Here is a 15,267-nt window from a genome sequence, read left to right on the forward strand (position 1 = left end):
ACCTGTTCCTTGTAGTTACACAATTTAATCCAAATATGATGAGACATCAGAAAACTGAATTTCGTCAAAATGATCATTCCATGATGATAGTACAGAGTAACGTTCATTCCAGCAGTGTTGGGGTCACGCTGACAGGCATACTTTCCCTTTAGTCTGCACAGATACCATCTCTGCTCATAGCCTCTCCCAATTCCCTGAGGAAGTGCTCACCTTTGATGTCATCTGAGACAAACAGCCCTCTCAAGTCCACCCAAAGTGTAACCATAACTCCACCACACCCAGGGACAGAGAAGCATTCCTGGAAGAATGCTGAGGGGCAGGGCCGAAGAACCACAGTGATCTCAATGAAGAGAGAAAAGAAGGGCCCAGTTTGCCACCAGTGTTTATCATACAAGAGGGAAAACAACTGGGCAGTAGCATCATTGATCAGTCACCCGTCCAATGTAGGAAGAAAAGTTCTATGGATATTCAGCACCAAGCATTGAGAGATGCATAAGATATCTCCATTTCATTTTCTGTTACTCATCTTCCGTTTATGAACTATCTGGAAAAGGATAGTCTAGAAGGAGGTTTCCAGGAAATCATTCTGACTTCCTAACTCAGGAATGTCTCTGTTTTTTGTTTTAACTGCCAACTCCTCATCTCCACCTCCAACAAAGGACACACCATCCTAAGAATGTGCATTCACCTGGGAAGATGCATGAGCCTGGCTCCAATCTCACACTGTCAGAAACATGGTGCCGAGGAAACTACATTTCATCACTGCCCTCCCCACCATACTTTCATCGCAGTGTGGGAATTGCACAGCTCCAGTAGTGGCCCCATCTGAGCAGAAACTCAGCATGTGCTTCCCGCACTCATGAATTGATAAACTGCTCTGCTTCTCACAGGTAACATTAAGGACAGCCTGGCTCTGTCTTGAGGTCACCTCGTGGTGCTCTCAAAGGTCCTTTACTCACTGTGCTCAGGACAAGACATGTGATATCTGAAGGTTGGGTTTGGTAATTGCACATTCTTCCTGTTAGTCTCCATCGTGGCAAACATGAGGGCAAAATGTACTTAGAGTGTTGCTGCATCCACCTACACTGAGGCAAGCCCATGAGTACTCAAGGATACCCCACAAGGTGGTCTTCTCAGCAAACAAAGAGCTCCAGTGAAGCAGCACAGGGAGTTCTTTGTAGGTATGGAGAAATATTTTCCCCATAACCTTGAAAAATGGGCCCAGTGGAATGAGCTCCCCAAGATTCCAGAAGCTGCTCTGTTGGAGGATGTCACTGAGAGGATGTGACCTCTGGTTGACACTCCAGATGGACTCAGTAAATCGGACGCTTCTTACTCACTCCCCTGTCCTTGGAATACACACTCCTCCCAATGTTCCTGAGACATTTCAATGACGCAGCCTGGAGAGAAGAATGTGCTGTTGAGACCATCTGGACAGTAGACGTTACTGAGCCCCGTCAAAGCCTCTATAGAAACTTTTATGATTCCGGTGGGCAGGTGCAGACATCTACTCATTTTGCCTCGCCTAACACAACCTAATATATATGTTCCCTTGCTTATTCAAACGGCCATCTACCAATGTGGAGTGAGCTGCTTCTCTCTTTGCTCTCTCTTTGCCCCCCATGCATGGGAGCCAGTTTCAGATGTCACCTGGAGAACTCCCGAGGTGGCCATCCAACACGATCTTGGTCCTGAATGACTTGAGAGCACAACTGATTCTCCTTATGCTGGGAATGATGAAGTACCTTTAAATGGCACGACTTCAAGATAGATGTTGGCACTTTGAAAACTATTTTTCTTCATGGTCTGGCTGAAATATTGGCATGGTATTAGAGGTAGCAGTGGGAAGAAGGATTAACCAAATTGTTCTATCTGGTGAGGAAGGCATGAATTACCAAAAACTAATTGTCACAGCATTTATTTAGTGAAGATTTCAAAGTATGGGAAAGTAAGTATCCATAGAAGAAATCAAAATAGTCATCACAGGACTCTGCTCAATGCATCAGTTCTCCGTCATCTCACAGGCCAGTTGCAACCTCACATGTAAAGGAACCATTGAGTCACCTGCAGTGTAAAATGTTAATTCCATGGAGAGAAGCTCTGCTTTCTAAGTCATTATCAAGTTGATGACTACAATGACAGTGAGAATACTAACAGGAATGCTGACACTAATAATAAGGCATGTTGGGGAGGCTTACTGAGTGTGAGGCACGGCACTCAGCACCTTAGGGGGACTGGCTCATTGCTTTTCATCTGCACAGACTTCCAACCGGGAAGCACTAGCATGATCCTATTTGATAAGAGAGGAAACTGAGACTTGGGGGAGCTCAGCGACATATCTGACTTTACACAGGCAGTCAGGAGGGGGCTCGATTCATCACCAGGCTGCCTGACTCAGACCAAGCTTTGCCACGGAGCACAGTTCACCTCTTCTTATGAAATTAGGATAAATGGTTCATTGACTAGGACTCATTCCTCTGTGTGAATCACAAATAACTCTGTTCTTCCCCAGAGGCCTTATTCAAATCTCTCCTATGTTGGCTGTGGGTTTGTCATATATGGCCTTTATTATGTTGAGGTACTTTCGTTCTATACCCATTTTATTGAGGGTTTTTATCACAAATGGGTGTTGGATCTTGTCGAATGCTTTCTCTGCCTCTATTGAGATGATCATGTGGTTTGTGTTTTTCATTTTGTTGATGTAGTGTATCACGTTGATTGACTTGCGGATGCTGAACCATCCCTGTGTCCCTGGTATAAATCCCACTTGATCATGGTGTATAATCTTTTTGGTGTATTGCTGTATTCGGTTTGCCAGAATTTTATTGAGGATTTTTGCATCTATGTTCATCAGTGATATCGGCCTGTAGTTCTCCTTCTTTGTGTTGTCCTTGTCAGGTTTGGGGATCAGAGTGATGCTGGCTTCATAGAATGTGTTAGGGAGTACTCCATCTTCCTCAATTTTCTGGAATAGTTTGAGAAGGATAGGTATTAAGTCTTCTTTGAATGTTTGGTAGAATTCTCCAGAGAAGCCGTCTGGTCCTGGACTCTTATTTTTGGGGAGGTTTTTGATTACCGTTTCTATTTCCTTACTTGTGATTGGCCTATTCAGATTCTCCATTTCTTCCTGATTCAGTTTGGGGAGGTTGTAGGAGTCTAGGGAGTTGTCCATTTCTTCTAGGTTGTTCAATTTGTTGGCATATAGTTTTTCATAGTATTCTCTTATGATCCCTTGTATTTCATTGGTATCTGTTGTGATTTCTCCTCTCTCATTCCTAATTTTATTTATTTGCGATTTCTCTCTTCTTTTCTTGGTAAGTCTGGCTAAAGGTTTGTCGATTTTGTTAATTTTTTTGAAGAACCAACTCTTTGTTTCATTGATCCTTTCTACTGTCTTTTTTGTTTCAATATTGTTTATTTCTGCTCTTATTTTTATTATTTCCTTCCTTCTACTGACTCTGGGCTTTGTTTGTTCTTCTTTTTCTAGTTCTGTTAGGTGTCGTTTGAGGTTGCTTATGTGAGCTTTTTCTTGTTTAGTGAGGTGAGCCTGTATTGTGATGAATTTCCCTCTTAGGACTGCTTTTGCTGCATCCCAAATGATTTGGTATGTCATGTTCTCATTTTCATTTGTCTCCAGATAATATTTGATTTCTTCTTTAATTTCTTCAATAATCCATCGTTTGTTCAGAAGCGTGTTGTTTTTGCTCCTTTCTCTGCTTTTTTTCTTGTAGTTGATTTCTAGTTTCATAGCATTATGATCAGAAAAGATGCTTGATATTATTTCAACTCTCTTGTATTTATTGATGCTTGCTTTGTTTCCCAAAATATGGTCAATCCTTGAGAATGTTCCATGTGCAGTTGAGAAGAATGTGTAACCTGCTGTTTTTGGATGAAGTGTTCTATATATATATCTATTAAGTCCATCTGGTCTAATTTTTCATTTAATTCTATTATTTCCTTGTTGATTTTCTGTCTGGATGTTCTGTCCATTGGTGTTAATGGTGTGTTGAGGTCCCCTACTATTATTGTATTGCTGTTGATGTCTTCTTTTAGTTCTGTTAAGAGTTGCTTTACAAATTTTGGTGCTCCTGTGTTGGGTGCGTATATACTTATAAGTGTTATGTGTTCTTGGTGGAGAGTCCCTTTTATCATTATATACTGTCCCTCTTTGTCTTTCTTTATCTGTTTTGCTTTGAAGTCTATCTTGTCTGATATTAGTATAGTGACACCTGCTTTCTTTTGTTCATTGTTAGCTTGGAGTATTGTTCTCCATCCCTTCACTCTGAGTCTGTGTTTGTCTTTGGGGCTGAGGTGTGTTTCCTGGAGGCAGCATATTGTTGGGTCTTGTTCTTTGATGCATCCTGCCACTCTGTGTCTTTTGATTGGGGAGTTCAATCCATTTACATTTAGAGTGATTCTTGAGATGTGGGGGCCTACCACTGCCATTTTATGTCTGGTTTTCCGGTTTTCTTCAATTTCCTTTGTATCTCGTCCCATGGTTTAATCTGTTCTGATGAAGACCTGCTACTCTCTGTTGTTGTCCTTCTACTTATCTCCTCTGCTCTTGGTTTTGTAGCCCCTTTCCTTTTTTTTGATTTTTCAGGAATGAGGGTTTTCCTGAGGATTTCCTGAAGGGGAGGTTTTGTGGTGCTGACCTCCCTTAATTTTTGTTTATCTGGGAAGGGTTTTATTTCTCCATCGTATTTGAAGGATATTTTCGCTGGGTAGAGAATTCTTGGCTGTAGGTTTTTGTCCTTCAGATTTTTGAATATATCTTCCACTCTCTTCTAGCCTGTAAAGTTTCTGCTTAGAAATCTGCTGATAGCCTGATGGGGGTTCCTTTGTAGGTTAGTTTCTTCTGCCTGTCTGTCCTTAGTATTTTCTCCTTGTGGTTGACTTCTGCTAGCTTCACTACTATATGCTGTGGGGTTGGTCTTCCTGCATTCATAAAGTTTGGAGATCTATTGGCTTCTGTCACCTGAAGATCCATCTCTCTCACCAGATTTGGAAAGTTCTCAGCCATTATTTCTTTGAACAGGCTTTCTGCCCCTTTCTCCTTCTCTTCTCCCTCTGGTATACCTATAATCCTTACGTTGCATCTCCTAATTGTGTCTGATAATTCTCGGAGAGTTTCTTCATTTTTTTTAGTCATACTTCTCTCTCCTCCTCTGCCTGCAGCATTTCTATATTCCCATCTTCCAAATTGCTAATTCTTTCCTCCATATTATCGGCCCTACTGTTCAGTGCATCTAGATTTTTCTTAATCTCCTCTATTGTGTTCTTCATTTCCAGTATTTCTGTTTGGTTCTTCTTTATAGTATCAAACTCTTTTGTGACATAGCTCCTGAACTCGTTGAGTTGTCTATCTGAATTCTCTCTTAACTCATTGAGTATTTTAATGATGGCTGTTTTGAAGTCATCATCATTTAGGTTATATATTTCATTTTCTTTGGGATTGTTTTCTGTGTATTTGCTATTTTCCTTCTGTTCTGGAGATTTAATGTATTTTTTCATATTGCTTGATGTTGTAGAGTTGTGCCTCCACATAGAGATAGAGTTTAGTTGCTCCTTCCACTTGTTTCTGCTGGTGTGGTGGGGGAGCAGCTGTTTATACTGCACCAACCAGGAACCCTATCCACAGTTGCTAACTGGGCCTGGGCCTCTTCTCGTAGTCACAGTGGTCCTGTGGATTGCCTCTTCTACCGTGGGGACCGTCACGGGGGGGCTTCAGGCTGCTGGTGCCTACTGTTGCAGCCCACCTAGACGTGCTCCCTCCTTGGGGTCTGCAACGGTGTTATGGGCTTTTCCAGCAGCCAGGGGTAGGATCACTTATATTTGCCGCTCCGTCACTGTCAGCACCCACAAAATCTCACTTGTCCACTATGGGTTGCAGCAGAGCTATTGGCATCTTCTACAGTCTGTGGTTAGCTCACCAAGCTATGCTACTTTTGTCCCGGGGTCTTCCAGCCTTGTGGCTGCCGGATGGGTGCTCTCTACTAGTGCTGTGCAGAGGCTTTCGCTGAGGCTGCTGTGAGCCTGTAGGGTTTCCCCCTAGGCTACGGAGCTGGGTCGCTGGAACTCCACGCAGCCTCAGTCCTGTTCCCCAGGAACTCGGGGAGCCTTTTGCCCTGTCTGGGGGATAGCTGGAGATCCTGATTTCAGTGGTAGCTGGTCAGCTGCTGCCCTGCCTGATATTCTCCTCTCCAGGACCCTCCCGGTGTTGTGGATGCTGGGAAGAGCCCCCCCGCTAATGGCAGACGGAGAGTTTTGTCTGCTGCCCGGGTGGAACTCTGGAGCTTCCCCGCCGGCCGCAGAGCTGGCCTCTGGAGCTCCACCCAGCCCCAGTCCTCTCTGAGCTCTCCAGCAATCCCTTGCCCCACCGTGCAGGCAGTGGCCGCCGGGGGGCCGCTGCGCCCTCTGTGATTCTCTCTGGGACCTTCGGGGCGCCATGGACACCAGGCGGGATCTCCCCACCAATGGCAGGGCGAGACTCTCCCCGCAGGCTCAGGTGTGTAACTCTGGAGTTTCCCTCTGCGTTTAGGACTAATTGCGGGGGGTTTAGGTAGGGCTCTGGTCACCTGTTTCCACCGTCGCTCCTCTGGTGTGCGCTCGCTCCTGCCCTAGGTGTGTGTTGATCTTCTGGGGGTGTCCATTGGAAGAAAGCCGCTTGCAGGTACTAGGCTGTTCGGTCTGGATCAAAGAGTTTTCACCTATCTCCACCTCCTCCCAGAGGGAAGTCCGTCCGCCTTCCGATGTATAGTCACGTGGGTCGCTCAGACATCCTGAGATGCTATCTGGATATACTTTGTTAAGCGATGAGTGTCCAAATAATTGTAGACTCGAAGGGGGAGAGACAAAGAGGACTACTCATGGTGCCAGCTTGGATCTTCTCTCAAATCTCTACTATGGAACCGATTTCCCTTGCCCTTGCTTGAAATCTGAAGAGGGTGCCACAATATTTCTAGTCACCTTTTGGTGCTAAAATCCCATGGTCACCCCCAGGCATAATGACAACCAGGCCAGCCTAGTACTCATAGAAGATGTTTGGGAGCAGAGCATGGAGAGGAACCGCTGTGTGAGAGGCAGCCCATCGAAAGGAGGAGCCAATCCAAACAAGAACCAAACACGTTTCTTCCCACTCCTAGTGCTTATGATCGCTTTCCTCTGTAACTTCACATCAGAAAACACAGTGATCCATCTCATGAATAAGACGGAAGAAGCAAATACTGTTATTAGAGATGAGAGCACTGTTTATTTGACAAGCTAAAGACAAAATAAGTGGAAAATTACTACAGCTGATGAAGGAGTCAATTTGCTGAACATTGTGTAAATACATTCATAATATATAACAACACAGAGTATTGAATTAACATCACATGTCCTACAACATATATATGAATTGTGGAGGTTTAGGGCCAACGCCATGTGTGAGAGCGATGTGCACACAAGCCTATGTCCTGGTGAGGTGACAGACGCATCCCCTCCATGGAAACATAATCAACTGTGGTGCATGGAGGACTCCTCAAGTCAAAGATGTAGCTCCCTCTACACACATCAACATTTTAAAAGACAGTTCCATTCAAATTTGCATCAGGATCTGTTTTTCTGTCTCAAAATACAGTAATCCTAAAGTATATCTCTGAAAATAAGTCCAAAGGGTATTCAGGAAAATACTGCGAATAACGACTGATGAAGAACAAGTTTCACCAGATGCACCAATTCCAAAAACTAATGAGTTGTCATAATTTAATGGTCTGTTGCCACCATAAGAACTGACCAGTTGGTTGTCAGAGGGCTGATTTTGGCTCTCAGGGAACATTTGGGAACATCTGGAGGCATTTCGGGCTGTCATGACTGTGGCAGGTGGGGAGCGCTGCTACAGACATCTAGGGACTCTATGATTCACCGAACAGTCGCCTCGACAGAGTACTATCTTGTCAACATCGAAGTAGTGTCAACGTTGAGAAACTGTGGACTGGACAGATAAGCCCCTGATGCTCTACCAACAGACACAAGGATGGAACAAAAGAGACCGTGAATCCTGGCAGTCTAGAACTCTCCTGTCTCCTTCACTCAGAACAATTCTATATGGGGTAAAGAGTTAAACAGTAAAAATATAAAATGAAAACACTGAAAGTAAACATGAGAAAGTATTTCTGTATACTTAAGCAGTGGAAGTCATGACATTCCAAGAAAAATGTAGGTGAAATTTGAATAGATTTGGAAGTCTAAAATATGTGAATACATCATTGCTAATAATAAAAGATATAGAGGGGGGCCGGCCCTGTGGCTGAGTGGTTAAGTTCACGAACTCTGCTTCGGTGGCCCAGGGTTTCACTAGTTCAAATCCTGCATGCAGACATGGCAGCACTCATGTAGCCATGCTGAGGCAGCATCCCACATGCCACAACTAGAAGGACCCACAACTAAAAATATGCAACCATGTACTGGGGGGCTTTGGGAGAAAAAGGAAAAATAAAATCTTTAAAAAAAAACCTCATAAATGTTATATGCTAGGAAATTTAAATTTTAAAATACAATCTAAGATCCCTGACCACAATGGAATGAAAATAGGAATCAATATCTTTGGAAAATTTGGGGAAACATGCAAACAGGAGGGAATTAAAGTTAAGACACTCCTAAATAAGCAATGGGTCAAAGAACTCAGTAAGGAAATTAGAAAATATTTTCAACAAATGAAAAAGGACACAATCTAACAAATTTTATGGGCTACATTAAAAATACTACATAGATAAAAATGATACCCACAAAAGCCTAAACTAACAAAGAAAGATGCCAAATCAATGACCAAACCTTTTACCTAACTCAAATTCAAAAGGATCTTACTTCAAAAGGATGAGAAACCAAACCAAATGTACTGAGAAAAGGAAAGAAAAATTCGAGAAGAAATTAAGGAAATAGGAAATAGACAACCCGTAAAGAAAATCAATGAAAACCCAATATAACTGACAATAGAAAACCAGCAGATAATAGCTGGATTGACCTAGAGAAATGAGAGCAGACTCAGATCCCTAGAAGCAGAATGTAAGAGGGGATATCACTACTGAGATTACAGAAATCAAAAGGATTAGAAAGGAATTAACAATTGCATGCAAATTAGATTACATAGATGTAATGCACAAATTCCTACAAATACACAAATTGGCAAAAGTGACTAAAAAGAAAATCTGATTAGAATTATGACAAGTGGTTGAATTAGTAAGCAAAAAACTACCCATAAAGAAAAGCCCAGGTCCAGAGGATGTCACAGCAGAATCCTCCAAAACATCCAATCAAGGCTTAACAGGGACTCTTCACAAAGTCTCCCCCAAAACAGAATCAACACAACACTTGCAACTCATTTTGGGGCCAGTGTTATTGTGATACCAAAATCAGACAAAAGTATCCCACAAAACTACAGACCTATTTCCTTTGTGAATATGGATCAAGAAAAACCTCAAGTAATCCTAGTACCTAATCCAGCAACAACTTAAAAGATTTATACACCATGAACAATTGGGATTCATTCCAGGGATGCAGGGTCTGGTTAACCTCTCAAAATCCATTAAGGTAACACGTCACATTAATAGAGTGAAAAGCAAAAATGGCCTGATAATCTCAATAGACTCAGAGGAAATACTTGACAATATTAAACATCCTTTCACAAGAGAAACACTCAGGAAACCAGAATTTGAACGAAATTTCCTGAGCCTGATGATGAGCAAGTATGGGACACCCACAGGTAATATTTTATATATATATATATATATATATATATATATATATATATATATATATATATATATTTTTTTTTTTTTGGAGGAAGATTAGCACTAAGCTAACTAGCGCCAATCCTCTTCTTTTTGCTGAGGAAGGCTGGCCCTGAGCTAACATCCGTGCCCATCTTCCTCTACTTTATACGTGGGACACCTGCCACAGCATGGCTTGCCAGGCAGAGCCGTGTCCGCACCCAGGATGCGAACTGGTGAACCCCAGGCTGCCAAGTAGGAGAACATGCGCACTTAACCTCTGTGTCACTGGCCGGCCCCAATAATATTATATTTAAAGGGGAAAAGCTGATTATTTTCTCCCCAAAATGAGGAACAAACCAAGAATGTCTGCTCTTCCACTTCTAGTTGACAATGTACTGGCAATTTTAGCCAGAACAGTTTTGCAAGAAAAGGAAATAAAAACCATCCAGACTCAGTAGGAAGATGTCAAACTATCTTCACTTGCATGTCACTTACCTTGTAAATAGAAAACTCTAAGGAACCCACTAAAAAATCTATTAGAACTGATAATGGAGTACAGCAAATTTGTATGAAACGAGATTAGTATATAAAAATAAATTGTATTTTATACACTGCAATGAACAACCTGATAATGAAATTAACAAAAGAAATCTACTTATAGTAGCATCAAAAAGAATAAAATAGGAATACATTTAATAAATTAAGTGGTAAACTAATTCTCTAAAAACTGTAAAACATCAATAGAAAATAATAAAGCTCTACAAGTGTGAAATAACACATGTTGGTGAGGCTGTGAAGGGAACCCTGTGTACTGTCCGTGGGAATGTAAGTGGTGCAGCCACTATGGAAAACAGGATGGAGGTTCCTCAAAAAACTAAAATAGACTCACCATATGATTCATATGATCCTCCACAGCACGGCTACTGACAGACGAGGGGTGACCTTCCACACCCAGGAACCGAACCCCGGTCGCCAAAGCAGACTGTGCCAAACTGCAAGCACTAGGCCATCAGGGCTGGCCCACCACAGTCAATTTTTGAACATTTTTCTCACCTCAAAAAGAAACTCTTCTGCCCTTTAGCTGTCATTCCTAATCTTCTCCTCTTCCTTCCACAATTCCCAGCCCTAGACAACCACTCATCTACTTTCTGTCTCTACAGATGTCCCTATCTCGGTCTTTCCTAGGAATGGAATAATTCAATGTGTGTACTGACATTGACTTTGGCACTGGCTTCAGTAATTTAGCATAACGTTTTCAAGGTACATCCATGTTGGACCACGTATCACTACGTCATTCATTATCATGGCCAAATAATATTCCAGTGGATGGATAAAACTTGTTCATCCACGCATCCATTCATGGATATTTGGACTGTTTCCACCTTTTGGCTACTAGAAATAACATCACTACAAAATTCATGTACAAGTTTGTTTGTTTGTTTTTAATTTTTTTTTAAACATTTTATTTTTCCTTTTTCTCCCCAAAGCCCCCCAGTACATAGTTGTGTATCTTTTAGATGTGGGTCCTTCCAGTTGTGGCATGTTGGATGACGCCTCAGCATGGCTTGATGACCAGTGCCATGTCCGCACCCAGGATTCGAACTGGCAAAACTCTGGGCCGCCGAAGCAGAGCGCACTAACTTAACCACTCGGCCACAGGGCTGGCCACCATGTACATGTTTTGTTCCAACATGTGTTTTCATTTTTCTCGGGCGCATACTTAGGAAAGGAATTGATGCATCGTATGGTGATTCTAAGGTTCAATTTTTGAGGAACTCTCAGACTGTTTTCCAGAGTGGCTGCACCATTTCATATTTGTACCACCCATGTATGAGGGTTGAAATTTCTCTGTTTATATTTGACGAGATCTGATATGATCTCATTTTTTGATTCTAGCCATCCTAGTGATTGTGAAGCGTTATCTCATTGAGGTCTTGATTTGCATTTCCTTGATGACTAATGATGTCCAGTAGTTTTTCAAATGCTCTTGGCCATTTGTCTATCTCTCTTGGAAAAATATGTATGCACAACTTTGTCATTTTTAAATTGAGTTATTTGACTTTTTATTATTAGGTCATAACAGATGCCTATATATTTTTAATACAAGTATGCAAATGTCACAAGGTATGGATACTAGCTGGGGAATTCAAACCCTCTAAAATGGTATCAATGGCATGAATGGTTACAAGTCACCAACACAGGGGCCGGCCCGGGGACACAGTGGTTAAGTGCACATGTTCGGCTTCAGTGTCCCGGAGTTTGCCGGTTCGGATCCCGGGTGCAGACATGGCACCGCTTGGCAAGCCATGCTGTGGTAGGCGTCCCACATATAAAGTAGAGGAAGAGGGGCATGGATGTTAGCTCAGGGCCTGCCTTCCTCAGCCAAAACAGGAGGATTGGCAACAGTTAGCTCAGTGTTAATCTTCCTCAAAAAAGGAAAAACAGGGCCTGGCCCCGTGGCCAAGTGGTTAAGTTCGCGTGCTCCGCTGCAGGCGGCCCAGTGTTTCGTTGGTTCGAATCCTGGGCGTGGACATGGCACTGCTCATCACACAACGCTGAGGCATCGTCCCACATACTACAACTAGAAGGACCCACAACGAAGAATATATAACTATGTACCGGAGGGCTTTGGGGAGAAAAAGGAAAAAATAAAATCTTATTAAAAAAAATAAATTAAAAAAACCCAAAAAAGTCACCACCGCTGTCCAAATGTTCAGCAGTATCCTGAGCTTTGGGCAACGGCCATTACATACTCAACGTCCAGATTTTTGCTGTGAACAGGGTTGTCAGACTCTGAAATTCCCAGGCAGTAACTCAAAATAGTTGTTTTTCTCTTCAAAGTTGACCCCATGACGCCTAGGCATTAGTCTTTAGGGAAAATCATGGGCACTACCTGGACAGTGGGGCTATTAAAAGCCACTGGCAGAATTTGATCCATTCAACTGTTGAAGGACACTTGGGTCACTTCCACTTTTTGGCTATTGTAGATAATGCTTATGTGAACATGAGTGGACATATATGTGTTTGAGTCTCTACTTTCAAGTCTTTTGGGTACTTACCCAGAAATAGAACTGGTTGATCAGATGGTAACTCAATTTGTACTTTTTAGAGGAACTGCCATGTTGTTTTTCATGACGCAAATATGATTTTATATTCCCAGCAACAGTGCGCAAAGGCTTCCAAAGAGTGTTTTCACCGTTTTTTTTTTTTTTTGCTGAGGAAGACTGGCTCTGAGCTAACATCCATGCCCATCTGCCTCTACTTTATATGGGGGATGCCTGCCACAGCATGCCTTGTCAAGCGGTGCCATGTCCGCACCTGGGATCTGAACCCGGGCCGCCGAGAAGTGGAACGTGTGCCCTTAACCGCTGCACGACTGGGCTGGCCCCTAATTCCCTGTTTTTGTTTTTTTTCAGAAATATAGTCAGCCTGCGCTCTAGCATGTATCTTCAGTAAATTTACAAATCTTCTCCTAATTGCCTTTCACCACTTTCTTTTTTTCAAGACTTTACTTTTTTCCTTTTTCTCCCCAAAGCCCCCCAGTACATAGTTGTATATTCTTCGTTGTGGGTCCTTCTAGTTGTGGCATGTGGGACGCTGCCTCAGCATGGTTTGATGAGCAGTGCCATGTCCGCGCCCAGGATTCAAACCAACGAAACCCTGGGCCGCCTGCAGCGGAGCGTGCGAACTTAACCACTCGGCCACGAGGACAGCCCCCCCACTAGAGTTTTTAACTCTCAAGATAATCCATACTACATCTCTAGCAATCCATCTACTACAATTTTTGTGTTCCTGGAAAGTTGCCATCTCCAGTCCTTTCTCCTCCAGGTAAACAGTAATTCTCCATATTCAGTTCTCTCTCATTTTTGGTGCAGTGTTGGCCATATAACCTCAAATCCCTGATAGGTTTAAAGAGGGGTTCCTTTTCAGAGTGATTAGTATTTTTCTTGTTGTGAAGATGAGATAATCACTCAGCACTCAGCTCCCAGGAGTGGCTTCTCTGTGTGCAGCACTGGATGAGAATTTCAGTGCGAGAATGCCTGGGGCAATTCATGTCCATAGGGAGAGGTTTAGAGAGTCTGGATGCAGAATGGGAGGCTGCTAAAGCCTTTATGGGAATGGGGCATGAAGCCAGATGCTAATGCCGGGACAGTTATTTCAAAAGTTTCTAGAGCCCTTAGTTTCCCTATTAAATTCACTCCATTTCTAAGTGTTGTATGAATAAGGAAGGAAGCAGTTCTGATAAATATGGCATGTCCGTGGTCACTGTGGCTGACAGAATGTGCCCATGACGTGGATCTACCACTGCTCCTGCCACCCTCTCAGCTCACAGCCCCCCTGTTGCCTCAAAGAAAACGTACAGTGGGACATGTGTGGATTCCTAAAGATGTTTCCAAGTCAGCAAAGTAGGCTTGAGTCGGGAAATGAAGAGCTGGAAATGGTGTACGGATGGCAGTGAGATCTGATGCTGACGCACATGAATGAGGATGTCCCCAAGCAGATTCTGCTTGGGATGCACATTATGTTTTAGACCACAGTACTTCCAAAGACCTGTCCACGAACCTGAATTCAACTCAAAGACAGAGTCTGGGAGCCCTTTCACTTCACTCACAGTTATGAGTATGAGCTGAGGGCACGTGCAACCCTAGGGGGTGTTTTTTTTAATTGAGACAGGGTTGCAAGAAAGGCCCTTTTGAGGACTGAGTCCTTCTCCTCAGTCCTGCAATCTTCCTAAGAAGGATCCAACAGTGGTGGAAAGATTTGAACACATAAAAACGCGAGTTCAGGAGACCTTGACATTATTCTAGCATATGAAAGCAATTACACTATTCACTTTCTAATAATTACATATATAACACATACATAAAATACTTAAGTGCTCTGATGAGTTTTCAGAAATGTTAGGAATACTGCCATCAAAAGATGAAAAAATCCCATCACCTCAAAAGAACAATCCTGTGGTGTCCATTTGAATGAAACCCCCCAATTCCTAAGTTCACGCTTAAAAAACAAAAAACGAAAACATTCTGTTCCCTTTGCTGTTTTAAACCTTGAAGCTGTTGTTGCTGTTCCCCAATTTTCCACACCATGAGCTGGACGTCTAAGCATATAGAAAGGAAACCTGTCATCAGCTGCCTGGGCTCGGGGGCTTTCTGGATCATTGAAATTTAAGACTTCCAGCCACTCCTGTGATGAAAAGTTGCTGAAAATTTCCCATTTCTCCTCTTACACTCAATTAGGATGTTACTAAAAATTACACCCTCTCTCCCCAGCTCACTCAATTATCCCTGGGATGGCTGCCTCTAAACAGCCAGAGCTCTTTGTGCTGTTTCCACAGGGAGATCACAGTGGACTCACAGAGATGTCACTCTACTCATAGAACTCACTCAGGATGAGCCAGAACAGTGCAGATGAAGGCTACTGTATCTCTAAGTGGGAGGAACTCCATGGTTTGCTGGGGTGTATGTTGCACACTTCAGTCTGTAGAGCAGCAAAATGAAAATGCCAAAGAATA

Source organism: Equus caballus, chromosome 7 (genome assembly GCF_041296265.1).
Source record: "Equus caballus isolate H_3958 breed thoroughbred chromosome 7, TB-T2T, whole genome shotgun sequence".
Taxonomy (NCBI): Eukaryota; Metazoa; Chordata; class Mammalia; order Perissodactyla; family Equidae; genus Equus; species Equus caballus.